Source organism: Oryx dammah, unplaced genomic scaffold (genome assembly GCF_014754425.2).
Source record: "Oryx dammah isolate SB20612 unplaced genomic scaffold, SCBI_Odam_1.1 HiC_scaffold_10, whole genome shotgun sequence".
NCBI lineage: Eukaryota > Metazoa > Chordata > Mammalia > Artiodactyla > Bovidae > Oryx > Oryx dammah.
In genome coordinates this window covers 36543864-36557844 of record NW_024070194.1, presented here as the reverse complement: position 1 = coordinate 36557844, position 13981 = coordinate 36543864, and the positions used below count along the sequence as shown (strand labels likewise).

At 42.2% G+C, this 13981-nt stretch overlaps 1 protein-coding gene across 15 annotated transcripts in view; it reads right to left on the bottom strand.

Annotated features, from left to right (window-relative positions):
• Positions 1–13475, bottom strand: part of ZMYND11 (zinc finger MYND-type containing 11) — a 73994-nt gene extending 60519 nt beyond the window's left edge. For 4 of the 15 annotated variants that reach the window (XM_040247931.1, XM_040247935.1, XM_040247941.1 and 1 more), the window contains exon 1: positions 13240–13472. The gene's annotated coding sequence lies outside the window, so the exon portion shown is untranslated. Of the gene's footprint in view, positions 1–11928; positions 12266–12708; positions 12789–12998; positions 13177–13239 lie in introns of those variants that run through there. The other 11 variants (XM_040247932.1, XM_040247937.1, XM_040247942.1 and 8 more) reach the window with 7 other exon arrangements.
• Between the last annotated feature and the right edge of the window lie 506 nt (positions 13476–13981).

Here is a 13981-nt window from a genome sequence, read left to right as displayed (position 1 = left end):
CGGTTCTCCCTCCTTCTCCAAAAACCCAAAGAGAGCCAGCAGTTGCCAAAGCTTAACAGAGACTCACTTCTGGTGAATCTAGGACCAGCTAGGCTCCTGAAATAAGAAAGTTCTTTTCAGAATTACAAAATCAGTTCAGAATCAAAACAGTAACACCAACATTCAAGTTTTAAAGAAAACTTCAGGATAATTCGTTGATACAGTATAGACTGAAATATGAAACTAGAAGATTTTTAAAATTATAATTATGATTTACAAATGTGTCTTTTTTTTTTTTAAAGTTGTTAACTTTAAAACATACAGAAGCTTCTCAGTTTAAGTGCACTAGTACAAGTATGTCAAGTTTCCAAACCCAGTAACATTATGATGAGGAATTTACTGGTAAAAGTGACATCTAATGGTGAACCATAATAATACAACTTGTCAGATTATACAAATACCCAGATAAAAGAACAAAATTTCATTCTTACACACTTAAAGAAAAATAGCTGCCTATTTTGTGTAAGGCACTGTGCTAAACACAATGAAGTATTTTTAAATGTATAAACTCTAGTCCTTGACAGAAAATAACATAAAACCAGCAGAGGAAATGTGGCATACACATGGCACTACTAATATCATATATGACATAAATGGTCCAAAATATATGCGGTGAGAATCCAGAGAGACATTACTTCTAGATTAAGTAACACTACAAAATGGTAAATGTGGGAAAATATAAAATTTCTTAAGTCCTGAAAAGATAACTGATTGTTTAAAGCAAACATAAAAACAACTTAGATATTAGATTTAAACATATGTAGAAGCACAATATAGATGACAAGAATAATACACATGAGGGGAGAGGTAGTAAGCAGTTCTATCATTGTAAATTCTCACATTTTATGTGAAGTGGTATTTATTATATTAATTCAAGGGGAAGTATATTAAATCATGGGTGCATATTACAATCCCTGGATGCATATTACAATCCCTGAGTCAAACAATGGAATACAAACAGGTACAGCTGACATGTAACTCAACTTATAAGATGTTTTCAAAATACACACAGGTAAAGTTAAAAATACTTTACTCAGAAATACAGAAAATATATAATAACAAAGTTAACAGTTACAAATACTAAAATAAATAGCAAATATAACTATTATATAACAGGAGAATATAGTAGAGACTGGTAGCAGAAATTCTAAAAGTGATGTCACTTAATTCCTAGAAATGATTAAATTCAAGATTAAAGAATTAACCAGTGCTACATTTCAGGAAAAGAGATGTGAAGTTAAAACCAAGATTTCTGAGATCTACCTATCCAAGTCACACAGACTGAGAACAGAAGAGAGAGCCCAGAAACAGACCTACCACCTGTTAAGAGTCAGAGTCAGCTTATTTCTGACAAAGCAAACGCAATGCAATGAAGCTGTCTGTTCATCAAGCGTTGCTATACAACTGGACAGCCACACATACAAAAATGAGCCTAAACACAAACCTATGCCTTTAAACAAAATTAACTCTCTATTCTGTTCCACTAATCTATGTAACTGACTGTTACTTCACCAATACCACAATGTTTTAAGTACTATATCTTTATAATAAATCTTGAAGTTGGGTAGTATCAGGCCCTGATTTTGTTCCTCTTTTCAATACTGAATTGGCTGTTCTGAGTCTCTGAAATGCTGCAGAGTGTGTAAAGACAAAGGAACACTCCTACACTGTTGGTGGGAATGTAAATTGATGAAGCCACTATGGAAAACAGTAGGGAGGTTCCTCAGAAAACTAAAAATACAATTACCATCAGCAATTGCACTCTTGGGCATTTATTTGGAGAAAACTCTAATTCAAAAAGATACATGCACCCCTATGTTCATAGAGTAGCACTATTTTACAGTAGCCAAGACATGAAAGCAAGCTAAGTGTCCACCAACAGATGAATGGATAAAGAAGATGTGGTCCATATACATAATGGAAATTACTCAGCCATAAAAAAGGCATGAAACAGTGCCATTTGCTGGAACGTGGGTGGACCTAGAGAAGATCATACTAAATGAAATCAGACAAAGACAAATACATGATATCACTTACATGTGGAATCTAAAATATAACACAAAGGAACTTATTTACCAAACAGAAACAGACACATAGAGATCAGAATTATGGTTGCCAAGGTGGAGAGGAATGAGAGAGGCATGGATGGGAGTTCGGAATTAGCAGATGCAAACAATTATATACAGAATAGATAAACAACAAGGTCCTACTGTATAGCACAGGGAACTATATCCAATATCATGTAATAAAATATAATGGAGGAAAAAAAAGAAAAATAGAACTCCCATTATGATCCAGTAATTACACTTTTAGGTATTTATCTGAAGAAAATGAGAACTCTATCTCAAAGACGTAGCTGTACCACCATATTCACTGCAACTGATTCACAACAGGGACTTCCCTGGTGGTCCGGTGGCAACGACGCCTTGCTATGGTCAGGGAACTAGGTCCCACACGGGGCAGCTGGGAGTCTGCATGCCACAGCTAAAGGATCCCAGGTGCCAAAACAAAGATTGAAGATTCTGCACACTGCAACTAAGACCTGGTGCAGCCAAATATTTTTTTAAAAAACCAAACCTATATATTTAGAGAACAGACTGATGGTTGCCAAAGGCAGGGAAGGTGGGAGAAAAATGGGTAAACGTAGTCAAAAGGTAAAAGTTTCCAGTTAAAGGTCACAGTGAGAAAGACTTGGTATATTTTAAGGGGAGAAAAGACACTGGCTGGAATGTCATAAAGAGAGGTGCTGTGTGAAAAGAGGCAAGAGAGGCAGAATCTAAGATCAAACAAACCACGCTGGATCCGAAGTCCAGAATAAGTCCAGCGTGGATTTCCACGTAATTTCAACGGCAGTAACTTTTTAAACTTAGGCGAGTAGGAGTGATGTGCTTTAAGAAGGATACCCTTAGATCATGGATGTTACGATGCTGAGTAAAAGACCTTTCTGCCCCTCCCCCCAAAAGTGGACAAACAAAAACAAACATCTTTGATGAACATATACTCCGCAAAAAGTAAAGACACACAATGAATACAAGAATTTTATGTTTCTGGCCAAACAAAGGAAGGTCAAATTTACACAGGGAAGTACAGTCAAAGCTAAGGTCTTTCCAGTAGTCATGTATAGAAGTGAAAGTTGGACCATAAAGAAGACTGAGCACCGAAGAATCAATGCTTTCAAATTGCGGTGCTGGAGAAGACTCTTGAGAGTCCCTTGGACTGCAAGGAGAGGAAACCAGTCTATCCTAATGAAAATCAACCCTATATATTCACTGGAAGGACTGATGCTGAAGCTAAAGTTCTAATTTAACTCTGGCCACCTAATGCAAAGAGCATACTCACTGCAAAAGACCCCAATGCTAGGAAAGATTGAAGGCAAAAGGAGAAAGGTGTGGCAGAGGAAGGGATGGTTGGATAGCATCACCAACTCAATGGACATGAACTTGGGCAAATTCCAGGAGATAGTGAGGGACAGGGAGGGCTGGTATGCTGCAGTCCATAGGGTTGCAAAGTCAGGCACGACTTAGCAACTGAGCAATAGTGACGAAAGCAAGCCGCTTGCCTAGAACTCCAGAAAAATTTGGGAATAGAAGGCAGCAGGTATAGGGATAATTACAGATGCTGAATAAAAGATGTTACTTAATAATGAGTAAGAAGCAAACAGACTTGTAATAGTATACTCATCTAACATTTTCCACTCTATTCTTCAAGGTCCAATTTCATAGGAATATTCTATTTAAAATGGGATTCTAACACCATAATTCCTCACTGTATCTGGTCATCTAAAACCGTGAAAATTATGTTTATTTAAGAAAATCTGACTTGAAATACTTTAAAATAATTAGAAAAAACTGAGAGGACTGAGTCAGTGGGAAATGAACTGCAGACGAAGCTACGCCAACCAGCTGGAAGAGCAAATGACCAGTTCAGAACTTGCTGAAGACAACACCAACAGTCAGCACCAAGCCAAAGGAGGCTTCTCCAGGTCACTCCTCCTCCTCTAAAAGCCCTGACTTCTGCAGATTGATGGAGTCTACACTAGAGAGGAAAGAGGAGAAACCTGTGGAAATTATCAGACACTCCACAGGTCCTCAGGAAGCCCTCTGGTAGACGTGCAAAAACACGAGAAGGCAGGTGTCGGTCACCGGTGACTGGAGTGGCAGTGAATCTCACTGCTCACAGGCTTCTTCCCTTGGATTTCTCTGGGCCTCGGTTCAGACAATGAAGCTGCTCCTGCTCTGCTCCAACCCTGTAAGTGGAAACGACACTCCCAATCCGGAGGAACATCAAGGACCACCTGACATGCAGACAAAAGCCAAGAATATTCAGGCTGCTAAGCAGCAGTGCCAGGAAAACTCCTCAGGTGGTCTAACTCTCACTTGTAGGCACAACTTCACCATGGCTGGCATAACGACTGCCCAGGGAAAGACATATAGGTGCTTCTGATGCCTGTCAAGGTCACAAGCTTACTCCACAACCTGCAGAACGCTAGGCTGCTGCTCAAACTACAGCAAATCTCAGAGACACTGAATTGGGTGGCAGCCTGGACATCAATGTCCCAGACACAATGCAGGAACATTAGGCAACACTAACCAACCCCACCTTTGCTATCCAGCCGCTCTGATCATCAGCAAAGCGACAATGCCAGAGTATTTGTGAGGAACCTGAAAAGACTACTAGTTTTCTTCTGGAACACATTTATTTTTCAGGTCATTTAGATTATCCTCTGTAGGAAGCTTCAAGATTAAGATTCCTGAAAAATAATTTCTAAGACAGGCAGCTAAACATCACAGGGTATATCATTTTCTATAAGCCATTACAAAAGAACTTTCTAGAAGAAGGCATATAGACTTGGACTACTTAAAAAATGTGGAACTTAAAAAGTTAAACAACCAAACAAAAAAACCCAATTGGAACTTTAAAATAGAGCCCAGAACCGTCCCCAGAGATTCTGGCTTAATGTTCTTGTTAAGAAAAAAAAAATTCAGGTGCTCGTGTTGCCCTAAATCCCAAAGAATTTATTTAAAAGATGCAAACACTACAGCAACTAAGGTTTACAACAGTATGTTTTTCATTAGGATTTATTTAAAATACGGAAATGAATCAAGACAAAGTCTAACTTTGTATTGGTAGCTGTTCAGCTTTTAATTCACTTGGAAATAACTGAGACTACAACTTTTTATTTCAATAATCATAAAATAAAATTTAACTTTCAAGTTACTCAAATGGAAGTTTCTGAACTAAAACAATCTAACACGAATACTGATCATAATCGGGAGCCTACTTAAATGTGCAGAATAAGAATGTATCTATTTCAAACTAAAAAACATAAGGTATTTTGACATTACACTAAGTGCAATATTTTTAAATTTTATTTATTTTTAATTGAAGGATAATTGCTTTACAGTATTGTGTTGGTTTCTGCCAAATATCAATATGAATCATCCACAGGTATACATATGTCCCCTCCCTCTTGAACCTCCCTCACAATCCTTCCCTTCTAGGTTGTTACAGAGAGCCCTGTCCTGAGTTCCCTGAATCAGTACAGGGAAGCCTGGCATGCTGCAGTCCATGGGGTCACAGAGTCCAACACAGCTGAGGGACTGAACTGAACTGGATCATATTGCAAACTCCCAATGACTATCTATTTACATATGATAATACACATTTCCATGTTACTCTCTCCCTACATCCCACCCTCTCCTTCTTCCTCACCCCACACTGTGTGCATAAGTCTGTTCTTTACATCTATGAGAGAACCCACACACCACAACTAGGGAGTACCCCTCTCCACAACTAGAGAAAAGCTCACACGCAGCAACAAAGGCCCAGTGCAGCCAAAAATAAATAAATAAATAATTTTTTAAAAGATAACATTGCTAATGGTAAATAAAATGCCCCAAAAAACTTTTACACCTATCAATAGCAAGCCCAAATAGATCAATCTCACTTGTTCCTACAAGTACTGGCCAGCTGAAGTAGATATATTCCATATTAATTCGAGAAGGGCTTCATGTCAAAACTCAATTGAAAATTAAGAACTTTATCTAACAGCATTTCTCAGATGCAGTTTTGAAACAGAAAAGCAATCAACAAGCAGATAAATCAAGAATCTACAGAAAAACAAAAACAAAAAACTACAGTGTTCATAATAACTTTCAAGCTGAGATAGTTTAGCCTTCATTAAGAGTATTTCTCTTAAAAAAAACTTCCTATAGCTATTAAATATAAGAAAATCTTTGTAATATCCCCACTGATGAGCATCAGCACGATCTGAACCTAGGCATGCTACCAATCAGTTGATCAGTTCTCTCCTCACCACATTTCATATTATTTTATTTTTTGACAATAAACCCCTTCTAAATCCTGAAGCCTCCGTACTTGGAGTAACTTTCAAGAAATGATCTATTTTAAAGGAAACAATAAACAAAAAGAAAAGACAACCTGTAGACTGAGAGAGACATCTGCAAATGACCTGACCGACAAGGGATTAGTCTGCAAAATTTACAAACAGCTCATGAGGCTTCCCTGGTTCCTCAAACAGTAAAGAATCTGCCTGCAATGCAGATCTGGGTTAGATCCCTGGGTTGGGAAGATCCCTTGGAGAAGAGAATGGCAATCCACTCCAGTATGCCTGCCTGGAGAATTCCATAGACAGAGGAGCCTTGCAGGCTACATACAGTCCATGGGGTCACCAAGAGTCAGACTGAGCAACTAACACAAATACATATGAGGCTTAACACCACCAAAACAAATAACCCAATCAAAAAATGAGCAGAAAACCTAAGTAGACATTTCCTCAAAGAAGACATACAGATGGCCAAGAGACATATGAAAAGATGTTCAACAGTGCTGGTTATTGGGGAATGCAAATCAAAACTACACTGAGATATTGTTTCACAGCCGTCCAAATGGATATCATCAGAAAATTCACAAACAATAAATGCTGGAAAGGGTGTGGAGAGAAGGGAATCCTCCTACACTGTTGGTGGGAATGTAAACTGTATAGCGACTATGGAGAACAGTATGAAGGTTTTTTAAAAATTAAATATAGAGCTACCATATGACCCTGCAATCCCACTCCTGGTCATATATCTGGAGAAAAACATAAGTCCAAAAGGATACATGTATCCCAATGTTCACTGCAGCACTGTTTATGACAGCCAAGACATGGAAGCAACCTAAAAGTTCATAGATAAAGGACTGGATAGAGGAAATGTGGTACATATATACAATGGAAAGGTACTCAGCCATTAAAATGAATGAAACAGTGCTATTTGCATCAACATGGATGGAACTAGAGCTTGTCATACTGAGTGGAGTCAGACAGACAAGGAGAAATACCATATAACATACTTATATGCAGAATCTAAAAAGAAATTATACAAATAACATATTTATAAAACAGATCCACAGACTTAGAGAAGAAACATGGCTGCCAGTGGGGAAGGATAGGAGGAAGAGATAGGGAGGTTGGGATCGACATGTACACACTGCTATATTTAAAAGGGATAACCAACAAGGTCCTACTGTATAGAACAGTGAACTGTCCAGTGGCAGCCTGGATGGGAGGGGAGCTTGGGAGAGAACCGACACCTGTATATATACGGCTGAGTCCCTTTGCTGTCCACCTGAACTATCACAACAGTGATAGTCGGCTATATTCCAATATAAAATAAAGAGTTAAAAATAAGAAATTAGCTATTTCAAACCAAAGTGAACTTATCCAGCAACGGGAACAGTAGAAGATTCCTTGAGACAATGACTGCCCCATGTAACACAAGACAAAAACTTTAGCAAGAAAGTTAGTTCCTGGTGACTCAGCTGGTAAAGAATCCACCTGCAGTGCAGGAGACCTGGCTTCAATCCCCGGGTTGGGATGGTCCTCTGGAGAAGGGAACGGCTACCCACTCCAGTATTCTCGCCTGGAGAACCCCATGGACAGAGGAGCCTGGTGGGCTACAGTCTATGGGGTCACAAAGAGTCGGAACCGACTGGGCGACCAAGCACAGCACTGCACAAGCTCTCAATACACTTCTAAATATTTGTATGTATCTTTCTTTTGTTTACATGATAAACGGATAGGAAAGATGTTGTCTTTCTTTAAATTCTAAGTTTACTTAGCATACAAGGAGGTCAAATTACAAAAAGATATTAAAGATTTTAAGTGGGTCTACCTTTCATTTAACTGCTTAGATAATAACACAAGAATAAAAAAATTACTAACCATAATAAAGTTGCCTTTAAAAATCATCAAGTAGCTAATGAAAGTCACAAAGCTAAAATTAGAATGAATCTGAAATCAGTGTTAAGACCTCAAAAGTAATTTCAGCTCAAATACAACATACCTTAACTCACATATACGGTTCTACAGCACCTGTACTTAATTTCTTGTTATACCTTATTGCACTTGCTTCAGTAATTTGTTACCAAGTGTCTAGTATAAAACAATCTCAATAAATAACAATCCGAATGAATGAACTCAAGATATTAAAACATTCTACTTATTTAAGTAATGTCAATATATTTTAATGTGCTCTTACAAAACAACTTTATAAAAGCAGTTATTTAAAATTCATTTACTAGACTTAAATGTTACTCAGTTTACAAAAAAGCAAATACTGTGTATAAGTTTTTAGCAAAACACATTTCTCCAACTACTATATAAGAACACAGGGTAATCTGCTCAACATATTCCTCTCATCTCTAAAGAACAGATGAGTCCATATGATCCCTTAAAAATCCTATTATGACAGTATTCCATTGTCATTTCTATTCATCTCTGTTCTTTAATTTCACATAAAGTTAGGCAAATATTAGCCATTTATGTATTGACTGAATAGAAAGCATGCTGCCAAAATACAATGAAAGATTAGCTAAATGTCTAAGTATTTACTAGTTGTACATAAATTAGATTTGTAATACTGAGTTGAGTATCTAAGCCTAACAATTTGCTAAATTTGCCTACTAGATACATACTGCTCTCTATAAATATTTTCTTAATTTCCAAATAAATATTTTATTTTATTTTTCATACTATTTATTTGCATTTGTAAGTAATTTTAATATAAAATATTGTATAGTATTTTCACAATACAGACTACAGGGATACCTTGTTTTACTGCACTTTACCTTGTAGCCCCTCACAAATACTGTTTTTATAAATTGAAAGTTCGTGGCAATCCTGCATTGAACAAGTCTATTGGTGCCATTTTCCAACAGCATTCATTCTCTCTGTTTCTCTGTCACAGTTCAGTAATTAGTGCAACATTTTAAGCTTTTTCATTATTACTATATTTGTTAGTGTGATCTGTGATCAGTGATCTCTGATGCTAAAAGTCACTAAAGGCTCAGATAATGGGTAGCATTTTTTAACAATAAGGTATTTTTAAATTAAGGTATGTTCATTTTTTAGATATAGTGCTATTGTACACGTAATAGACTATAGTATAGTCTCAATATAACTTTTAAATATATATATTGGGAAACCAAAAAATTCACAGCTCATTTTATTGTATCTGCTTCATTGTGGTGGTCTAGAGCAAAACCCACAGTATCTCTGAGGTATGCCTATAAATAGCTTCTGAAGAATTTTCTAACTGGAAACAGTAAGAGGAGGCACATACATGCACATAAAAAAATCTTCAGGGCGTACATATGTTTAAGACATTGCATGGGAGTTATTACATCATACTGCTGGGTATTTAGATTTGAATTTTATCTCCCTTTCATTACGTTCATGTCTATCATTTCAACTCTAATCATAGAGATTCTCAAACTTTTATGTTACATGGATTATATTCTCTCATTCACTACTACTTCATTCACTTCTTATGAGAGAGAATATGTATATGTGTTGAGGGGTTTGGAGGTGCTACAAGGAGGTCAAACCTTACACAATTAAAAGGAACGCTGCCATGCTTTTAAGATGATCATATGTATGATTTTTAAGTGGAATAGTATACATAAAGAACTTTGTGAAATGGCTGAGACTTAGTGAACATACAATATATGATACCTATTTTTATCATGGTACTCAGTTATGTAACAAACCTGTGGATACCAAAGCATTTCAAAACTTAAGACCAAAGGAGGACAGACCACACTGTACCAAAGCAGATTTAAACTTTCTGAACTTCTGACAATGCCACTGAAAGAAAGTAACTGAACGTCATCAGGTAAGAAATAGTGCTAGCAATTAAGCTCTTTCAGATGGGGAAACTGAGACCAGGCAAAGCACATTTAAATAATCTGTCCAAGGTCACTTTGCTAGTAAAGGCCAGAGGTGAGATTCAGACCCAAGCCACCGGGCTCAAACTCTGCTGGTATACCACCTCTAATCAATTACCAAAAATCTAATCAACTTATAAAAAAAATTCACTATTGAGTCCAAGTTAAGGTTTTGAAACAGTGAAACTGTTCTTTCAAGCCTGACTCTTCTCCTTAACATTTTCCCCTTTCCAGACACAGCCTCTTTGCTTTTCAGCTGAAGGGTGGATGGAGAAGGGCACGGCAACCCACTACAGTGTTCTTGCCTAGAGAATCCTCATGGTCAGAGAAGCCTGGAGGGCTACAGTCCATGGCATCCGAAAGAGTCAGACACAACTGAAGCGATTTATCACAGAGGTAGGTGAACAAAATCTGCCACCAGAGGTTTAGGGCTTTAGGCAACAGTCAGACAGCATTCCATACTTTATTATGAATGCTAAAATTCTTAATTAGATTCAGTTAGTATCTCATTTTAGGTATGCCAAAGGGTATGAACGTCTCTCTTACACACTATCTGAACAACCCTTAAAGGAAAACGGGGTACAGTTACAAAAGGGTGAAAGTGTGCACACACACAGGGCAATTCATGGAAACATGAAACAAGACATGCATTCAAAGTATCAACATAGTAATATCCTAGGAATACTGCCTATGAAATAAGCAGATAATTTTAACATTTTAATTGATTTTTCTTTGTAAAGCTGGGAATGTTTACATGTATGTTTATTTAAGCACATTGCAACAGGTAACTGAAAAAATAAATTGCCCAATTACAAAATGTAAAAGGGAAATTGTTTTCATATAAACAACATATAAGTGGGAAAAGTACCACAAAAAACAGAGATCCTCTGTTAATCATGCATTGAGCTAAGCAAGAAAAATATTTTATTGAGTCTGTCATAATCATATTTTCTGACTTCTAATTTTCTAACTTGGCCATCTATAAAGGACAGTCCCTCAAAATAATGACTGTAACCAATGCTAAAGACAAGGAAAATAACACGCTAGAACAAAATTCACATTTTATTTCCTGCTGGTACAAATTAGAATTCAGAAAAGTCACACAGGTGACTCTGCTTACCAGAAAGCACTCAAACTTTTAAAGTATAGCTAAAACAATTTCTCTGATAGCTTCAAACCATTAATGAGAATCAATGACCCCCAAACCTGAAAAGTTTATGCAGCCCAAAATCACTAAGCTACAACTCCTTCTTTTCTGTCTAAAAGAAAACAAAGGTTTTACTTTCTGCCTTTGAATAGACAATTATTTCTAACCAGTCTCTTGCTTGCACAGGACTCCGCTCACCGTAGGACGCAGCACACCTGGGTGAGCAGACCAAAGGACCCAGGACCGAAATCTCAGAGGGCCCCGCCTGGGCCTCTCAACGTCTGACCCAGGCATCTCTTCCGTCCCTCAACGGGGTGCCGGCTCTGAGTTCAACAGGCCCTTGTACTGGGCCCACAGCCCACAGGAGCACACGAAGCACCGTGAACACACAGTGTGTGACCGCGGGTATCACATGCCCATTCCAGGTATGCACACACCTGGTGTGTCAGCCGGCCCCGTAACTCCACCGAGCAGCATGTCCCTACCACACGTGACACCGAGCACCAGACACTCACCAGGGATCGTGCAGGCTTCCACGCATGGAACAGCAGGCGCACACCACGGACAGCCCGGGCAGCCAGCCCACACGATCTGTAACACCGAGCACCATGGACGCTGGCTCTCACGCCCCCACCGTACAAACACCGGGCACCGCGGGGCCAGAAACGCATGAGGGTACGGTCCACGCGGAAGCTGGGGCCCCGGGCCAGCCCGCTGGGCCGCAGCCTCGCAGCTCCCCTCCTGAAGCCGGGCAGGACCGGCGGCGGACACGCAGGCGGGGCCGCGCCCGGGAGGTCTGCGGAGAAAGCGGAGGCCTCGCTGCCGCCTGGTTCCCGGACCCGGGGGGCCGAGCCTCGCCTGGGCCCTTGCAGACCGACCAACCTGCCCAGCCACCGCGGACGCCCCCAGCCCACCCTACCCACCCCAGACGCTCACAGGGCCGTGTCCCGGCGGACCCCGACCCGGAACCGTGGCCCAGGGGCCTGGCCCCGCAAGGAGGACCGGCCTGGCGGGCGGCGCTCACGCGACTCCCCGGCTTCGCGGCCCGCGCAGGCCCCGCGCGTCCCTGCTCCTGCGGGGCCTCCCCCGCCGGCGGGCCCGCCTCCCCCGCCGGCCAAGGGCGGCCCAGCAGGCCCGGCCCTGCGCGAACAAAGCTCCGCGGGCCGGAGGCGAGCGGCGGTCACGCCCGCGGCCCGAAAGGCTGCGGCCGGGCCGGGCCTCACAAAGCCCCCGCCTCGGACACCCGCCCGCGCCCCGCCCGCGCCCGCACCCCCGCCGAGGCCGAGCGTCCCCACCATTATGCTCCGGTGCTCGCCGCCGCCGCGCCAGGCCCTGCCCCTCCGCGCCGGCCCGCCGTCCGCGCCGCCTCCTCCGGGCCGGGCCGGCGGGGCGCGGGGCGGGGGGGCTGCGGTCTCCGGGCCCGGCTCCCCGCCTCGGCCTCCCCTCCTCCCCGCCCCGGCCCGGCCTCCTCCCCCCGCCGCCCGCCTGGACCCCGCGCCTCAGGGGCGCCATGTTTACAAGCTTCCACCACAGAAACTCGCGAGCACCCGGCAAGGCGGCGCGGAGGTCCCGCCGCCGCACTTACGAGGTCTCCTCGCCGAGCGGCGGGCCGGGCCCGGGCGCGGAGTTGCGGCGCTGCCGCCGGGAAAGTTCGCGTCCTGCGGGGCCGCGGAGCCGCTCACACGGCAGGCTGAGCGGGGCGGCCGCCCGCCGGCCTCCCACCGCCCGCCGCCGCCCTCGGGCTTTATTGTGTGGCCGCCGCCGGCCGCGGGCTGGGGCTCCGCGCGGGCTCCCTCCCGGCGGGCTGCCCACACGCCCACACCCACCTTCCCGCCGTCCTGTGCTCCGCGCCTCTCCCTAATCCGAGCATATTCCTACGGACCCACACAGGCACCCGAGTCCACACGCACGTGAAAGCTACGTACGTGCGGGCGCGCGGAGCCGGGCGCGGGGCGCACAAAGATCCGGCGCCCGGAGCATCGCCCGCGCGGGCCGCGGCCGCGGGCGCTGCAGGCGCCGGCTCTGGGCGGCCCGGAGGGCACAGGGTTGGAAAAGCAGCGAGGCATGAATCGGCGAGATCGGCAAAAGGATGTTAATACCCTTTGGATTCTGTTAACGAAACGTATTGCAGGAACATGCTGAATTCTTCATTCCGTGTGTACACAAACAGGTCTTAAGAAAGGACGGAAGCAAGCATTATCGTTTCTGCAAAAACACTACCACTTTTTGTAAGGAGAAGGAGGTTATCTTTCTTAGTTTGTAATTCTAGATCCAACTTGAGGAGATCCCAATATGTGGGTTAAGAAAGTCTCAGTGATAAGGACACTTTTATAGATTTCACAGTATTTTCTCTAATGATCTTTGTCCATAAGAGTTTGGAAGGAAGACCTACCAACCAAAACTTCCTACTCTGATTCTCTTTGGACATGCATACCCGAAAATTGCTGGAAGACTCTTGTCCAAGAAATGCTGAAGTCTAATCCAGTTCATCAATCTTTCATAGCTGGTCTCTAGGGCTAAGTTAGAATTTCGAAAGGGAGTTCTAAGAAACATGGCCTTTCATAGGCC